Source organism: Rana temporaria, chromosome 3, assembly GCF_905171775.1.
Source record: "Rana temporaria chromosome 3, aRanTem1.1, whole genome shotgun sequence".
In the NCBI taxonomy this organism is placed as follows: domain Eukaryota; kingdom Metazoa; phylum Chordata; class Amphibia; order Anura; family Ranidae; genus Rana; species Rana temporaria.
This window is the reverse complement of record NC_053491.1, coordinates 441,758,447-441,765,466: the sequence shown is the minus strand read 5'-3', so window position 1 is coordinate 441,765,466 and position 7,020 is coordinate 441,758,447.

Here is a 7,020-nt window from a genome sequence, read left to right as displayed (position 1 = left end):
GTACAGTGACAGTGCATATTTTTTAGCACTGATCACTGTATTGGTGTCACTGGTCCCCCAAAAAGTGTCACTTAGTGTCTGATTTGTCCACCGCAATGTCGCCGTCCTGTTATAAGTCGCTGATCGCCGCCATTACTAGTAATACATATAACTTTTTTTTATTGGATATGTTTTATAGCAGAAAGTAAAAAATATTGTTTGTTTGTTTGTTTTTTCAAATTTTGTCGCTCTTTTTTTGTTTACAGCGCAAAAAATAAAAACTGCAGAGGTGATCAAATACCACCAAAAAAAAGCTCTGTTTGTAGGAGAAAAAAATACATCAATTGTGTTTGGGTACAGCGTTGCATGACCGCACAATTGTCAGTTAAAGCGACGCAAAAAATAGACTGATCATGAAGGGGGGGTAAATCTTCCGGGGCTGAAGCGGTTAAATCTAACTGGCAGAAACAGCTTCGCATGTGCTTCAGTTTTTATAAATTCATCAAAACTTCATAACAGATCAAAGGGTGCAAGGAGAGATGGAAATCATTGGCTGCATCCTACAACATCTCCAGCTTTCTTTACCGGCTGTTTTCTTTCTCACATATAATAAGGCGTTATGCACTTTATTCCTCCATGGCACTACATGTTTTACTCGCTTCAGTCCAAGAAATAATCTCCCCTCCCCCCAGAGCCATTCAACTGCCTCAAGCAAGATGGCGACCTCAGCCTCGCCGGTGTTCAATCACGTGGGGTAGAGAAGGACAACACCATATCGACATAACGGAGGCGAGGAGAAGGTGGGCGTGGTCTCTCATTCATTCACACCTGCCAATCCGCGCTTAGGGCTTTGAGGGCGGGGTCTGTGACTCGGCGAGGCTTGAACCGCAATAGAATAGAGAGCGGCGCGTGCGCACTGAGTACTCCACTGCGGCGGAATAGGGGGGGGGGGAGCACGTGACTGAGCATGCTGCCCCATGAAGCTGTGCTGTGTATGAAGGGATGGCTTCCTTGTGTTTATAGAAACCAGCCCTCCAGAGTTTTCCTTACATACCTAAATACGTTGAAATCATTTCCATTAACCTGTTACAGTCCACGTAGGGCGCTCCCTCACATTTGCCAACCCCCTGAATTCACAGTGGATCACTTTTCAGAGGGTGGTTGGGAGGCGATATGTTGTCTCCCCACTGCTTGTGGGCGACAGACGCCCTGCGATTTTGTTTGCATGATTTTACCGCAATATGTAGCCTCAATTTGGGTACCATTGAAAGTAACAGGGATTCGCAAACACGTCTAGGTTTGCCACCTCATCCCTTTAAACCAGTGGCGGCTGGTGCTCAAAATTTTATGGGGGGGGCGCAAACAAACTGGAAAAAAAAGCCCATCAATTGCAGCCACTGTGCCCAACAAACGCAACTACTGTGCCCATCAATTGCCGCCACAGTGCCATCAAACGCAGCCACTCTGCCATCAAACGCAGTTACTGTGCCCATCAAACGCAGCCACTATGCCATCAAACGCAGTTACTGTGCCCATCAAACGCAGCCACTGTGCCATCAAGTTGTCACCACTGTGTCATCAAATGCAGCCACTGTGCCCATCAAACGCAGCCACTGTACCCATAAATTGCGGCTACTGTGCCCATCATTTACTGCCAGTGTGCAAATCAATTGCCGCTACTGAGCCCATTAATTGCTGCCAGTGTGCTCATTAATTGCCACTACTGTGCCCATCAATTGCTGCCAGTGTGCCCATCAATTGCTGCCAGGGTGCCCATCAATTGCTGACACTGTGCCCATCGATTGCCGCTACTGTGCCCATCAATTGCTGCCAGTGTGCTCATCAATTGCCACTGCTGTGCCCATCAATTGCTGCCAGTGTGCCCATCAATTGCTGACACTGTGCCCAATAATTGCTGCCAGTGTGCTCATCAATTGCTGCCAGTGTGCCCATCAATTGCCGCTACTGTGCCCATCAATTGCTGCCAGTGTGCCTATCAATTGCTGACACTGTGCCCATCAATTGCTGACACTGTGCCCATCAGTTGCTGACACTGTGCCCATCAAGTGCTGCCAGTGTGCATCACCCGCCTGCTCGGCACTGACCTTGTCTCAGTGGGGCAGTGGTGTCCTCCATGCTCCTCAATGTCTTCTCCCATCGTCTCTTCCTGTCCTCTGCTATGATTGGACACCTGATAGGCGTCCAATCACAGCGCCAGCCAATCAGGTGACAGGTAACAGACCAGAGCACCTGATTGGCTGAGAGGCTGTTCAGTGTTAGGAAAGTGAATATTCATTCGCTTTCCTAACACAAAGCTAAGTGAACTGCGAGCGCCCAGCATGGCGCCCGCTGTTCACCTTTTTGGATGCCTATTAGAGCCTATAGGTCTAATCAGGTGCTTCCAAAAATTCTCTGCCGCTGTAATTCAGGTACCCGCGTCCAAAAAGGGGGCGGGCACCTGAATAGGGGGTGGCAGCGGTGACCATAGATAGTATCATGCAATGCATGAATCTATCTATGGTGATAGACCAGTGGTCATCCTGGGGGTCGGGACCCCCTCTGGGGTCAAATGACGATTTGCCAGGGGTCACCGAATCCTGGGCTGTCCCTGAAGCCTGCAGCACTCACAGCCTTTTCGCAGCCGCCCAGCAGGGCAGTCCCTGGAGCCTGTGGCATGGCTGTGGGGCAGGCAGAGACTAGAGGAAAGCTGACTGGTGAGAAATGTGAAGTGGGAGGGGCTGGAGGAGACCCTATCTCCTGATTTCGGCATAGGTGTCACTGCTGCAAGACACCACAGACCTGGAGAATACATGGAAGGGACAGGAAAAGAGGGAGAGAAAGAACAGGAAAGATGGCTAGAGAGAGGGATATTGGGGGAAAAAAACAAGGGAAAGAAAGGAGAACATAGAGAGAGTGGTACTACAAGGGGTTTTAATATTATAAGAGTGGAAGGGACTCAGGGAGCCTTGAATGTCCGTGGATTAGGGGCGCAAATTAATTGTCTTGCCATGGGTGCTGACAACCCACGCTACGGAAATTCCACTGTTAGGCACTGTTAGGGGTCCCCACAACTTGGGAAATTTTATCAAGAGGTCATGGCACTAGAGAGGTTGAGAACCACTGTGATAGACAGATGGCAAGAGAGAGTGGGCAGAGAGGGGGCAGTGCCCAATGCGCCCTTCAAGGACGCACCGCCACTGCTTTAAACCCAAACACATACTGTATTGATTACACAGGTTCTGTGGCTAATTAAGGTGGTAATTAAACTCACTTAGTGTCTTATCTGCATTAAATTTACCTCAGAATCTGTGTAATTAATATGTGTTCGGGTTTAAAGGGATGAGGTGGCAACCTTAAGCGCGTCCAGTGTTTTGCAGTGATTCTGTGAACGGAGCCTAAAAGTGACGGGGCACAGTGGTGACAAAGGGCACAGTGGTGACAATGGGCACAGTGGCAACAATTAAAGGGCACAGTGACATGCACAGTGGCAACAATGGGCACAGTGGCGACAATTAAAGGGCACAGTGGTGACAATTGGCACAGTGGCGACAATTGAGGGGCACAGTGGCTGTGTTTAAAGGCATGGCACAGTGGTGACAATTGATGGAACAGTGGCTGTATTTGATGGCATGGCACAGTGACTGCGTTTGATGGCATGGCACAGTGACTGCGTTTGATGGCATGGCACAGTGGTGCGAATTGATGGCATAGTGACTGCATTTGATGGCATGGCACAGTGGTGACAATTGATGGCACAGTGGCTGCGTTTGATGGCATGGCACAGTGGTGACAATTGATGGCACAGTGGCTGCGTTTGATGGCATGGCACAGTGGTGACAATTGATGGCACAGTGGCTACGTTTGATGGCATGGCACAGTGGTGACAATTGATGGCACAGTGGCTGCGTTTGATGGCATGGCACAGTGGTGGCAATTGATGGCACAGTGGCTGCGTTTGATGGCATGGCACAGTGGTGACAATTGATGGCACAGTGGCTGCGTTTGATGGCATAGCACAGTGGTGACAATTGATGGCATAGCACAGTGGTGACAATTAATGGCACAGTGACTGCGTTTGATGGCATAGCACAGTGGTGACAATTGATGGCACAGTGGCTGCATTTGATGGGCACAGTGAGGCTGCAATTTTTTTTTGTTTGCGCCCCCCCCCCCCCCCAAACATTTTGAGCACTAGCCGCCACTGGGACATACCCCCTACCTTATAAATAGACCTGATCTGACGGACATCTTACATTCTTCTTTTTGTCAGTGTAGGGAGAGGGTGCTGTTTGGAGCAGGGGCAGGCTGTATTCAATCAAATAGCTATCTAAAAGGTCCACAAAAGTCCTTTCAAGCACTGGTATAGGTGTGCTACTTCCTCGGCAGTACATAGGTGTGTAATACATTCATATACTTTTTGTCAGTGAAGGGACAGGTTGGCGTTTCCAGCAGGGACAGACTTTAGCGACACAAATCGCTACTTAACAGGTCCACAAAAGTCCTTTCAAGCACTGGTATAGGTGTGCTACTTCCTCGGCAGTACATAGGTGTGTAATACATTCATATACTTTTTGTCAGTGTAGGGACAGGTTGGCGTTTCCAGCAGGGACAGACTTTAGCGACACAAATCGCTACCTAACAGGTCCACAAAAGTCCTTTCAAGTACTGGTATAGGTGTGCTACTTGCTCTGCAGTATAAAGGTGTAATATACACTTATAATATACTTTTGAATATAGAAAGCATATTATAGTGGATTTGTATTGTGCAGCATTGTGACTGGCGGTGTATTTTGTTACTGCTGAATTTTTGCCTCTTTCGCTGCATTACCTCTGCTACACACATTGACAACATTTCCTGAAAAAAAGTTTCATAACTGGTGCGATAAACCAGTGGCCCCCCAAAACGGCAGATTTTGTTATATACCTTCTTCCACATATACTGCGTTTCTCTAGAGACTTTTGTCACAGTGTTATTTAAAAAATGACAGGCAGAGTAAGAGGCAGGCCCTACATGGTTGGTAGGGGTAGGGCAGGAGCACCAGGCCGGAGCCAAAGTGGGAAGTGGCACAATGTTCATTCGATTACGTCAAAAGACGCACCAGACTTGGTTGAGTGGCTTACCACCAACACCACCACCACCATATACCCTCAGCTTGAGTCACAGGAATTATTTTCCGATCCATCAGAAGACATTTCAGATGCGCAGCCATTCTTGGCATTGGATCAGGAAGAGGAGGTATTAACAGCTGGCACTCAGCAGTCTGATGATAGTACTCTGATCAGCCCAAGGAGGTTGGTGCCCGCTGTTGCTGCCTACTCCGAGATCTGTATTGTTAGTGATGGGGAAGGTGACATCGATGATGACGTGTCTACAGACGTCACGTGGGTGCCCACAAGAGAGGAAGAGGAGGGGAGTTCAGAGGGAGTGATGGACCAGCAGATAGGGAGGAGAAGCAGGCCGAACTTACATTGCACAGGAGGGACAAACCAGACTCCTAATGTATCAGGAGCGAGCCATCAACCATGTACGGTCACATCTGGCGCTCCGAGGACGCTGGCCCATGGCTCCGCAGTGTGGGCTTTTTTTAACGTGTCCGCTGCAGACAATAGTGTTGCCATCTGCAGCCTTTGCAGTCAACGCATAAGTCGCGGTAAGCCCAACACTCACCTAGGGACGAGCGCCTTAAGAAGGCACCTGGCCTCCCATCACCGAGCCCAGTGGGGGAAACGCCATCAGAACCCACAAAGCCACACTCCAGGCTCTCACTGTCCAGCCTCTTCTCCTTCTCCTTTATGCTCACAATTGTCCTCCACTCCACCTTCCATCATACCGTCCTCACGTTTTTCTGCAAAAAGGCAGGCTTCAGTGGTCCAAATGTTCGATCGTAAAAAACGATGACGCCGGCTATATGTTCTCTCAAAGTACCTGAGCTATATTGCCTCTCATACGCAATTAATACTTGTTACTACAAATACTATATGTACTCTCAAAGTACCTGAGCTATATTGCCTCTCATATACAATTAATACTTGTTACTACTAATACTATGGCCCGGATTCAGATAGCCTTTACGTCGGCGTATCTATTGATACGCCGCGTAAGTGCTACGAAGCGCCGGCGTATCTTCTTTCTGTATTCAGAAAGCAAGATACGCCCGAATTTTACTAAGATACCGCCGGCGTAAGGCTTTTACACCGTCATATCTTAGGCTGCATATTTACGCTGGCCGATAGGTGGCGCTTCTGTAGATTTCCTTGTCGAATATGCAAATTAGGTAGATACGCCGAATCAGAAACGTACGTCCGCCCGGCGCATTTTTTACGTCGTTTACGTTAAGCTTTTTCCGGCGTAAAGTTACCCCTGCTATATGAGGGGTATCCTATGTTACGTATGGACGTCGTTCCCGCGTCGAATTTAGAAAATTTTACGTTTGCGTAAGTCGTTCGCGAATAGGGCTGTACGTAAGTTACGTTCATGTCTAAAGCATTGACGATTTGTGGCGTAATTTCGAGCATGCGCACTGGGATTCTTTCACGAACGGCACATGTAACATGCAACATGTAATTTAAATAAAACACGACCACATCATCCACATTTGAATTAGGCGGGCTTACGCCGGACCACATACGTTACGCCGCCGTAACTTAGGGCGCAAGTTTTTTCTGAATACGGAACTTGCGCCCTAATTTACGGCGGCGTAACGTATCTGAGATACGCTACGCCCCGCCGATAGATATTCCAATGTATCTGAATCCGGGCCTTTATGTACTTTTAAAGTACCTGAGCTATATTGCCTCTCATATGCAATTAATACTTGTTACTACTAATACTATATGTACTCTCAAAGTACCTGAGCTATATTGCCTCTCATACCTTTCTATTAGTTGCCAGTACAACTTGTGTATTATATGTGTATCCTCAAAGTACCTGAGCTACACTATCTCTCGTATGCAATTAATACTTGTTGCTACAAATACAATTTACTACGTGCTTGACAGAAGTAAAAAATACTTATAGGCCTTGTCCTAATTGTTGAACAT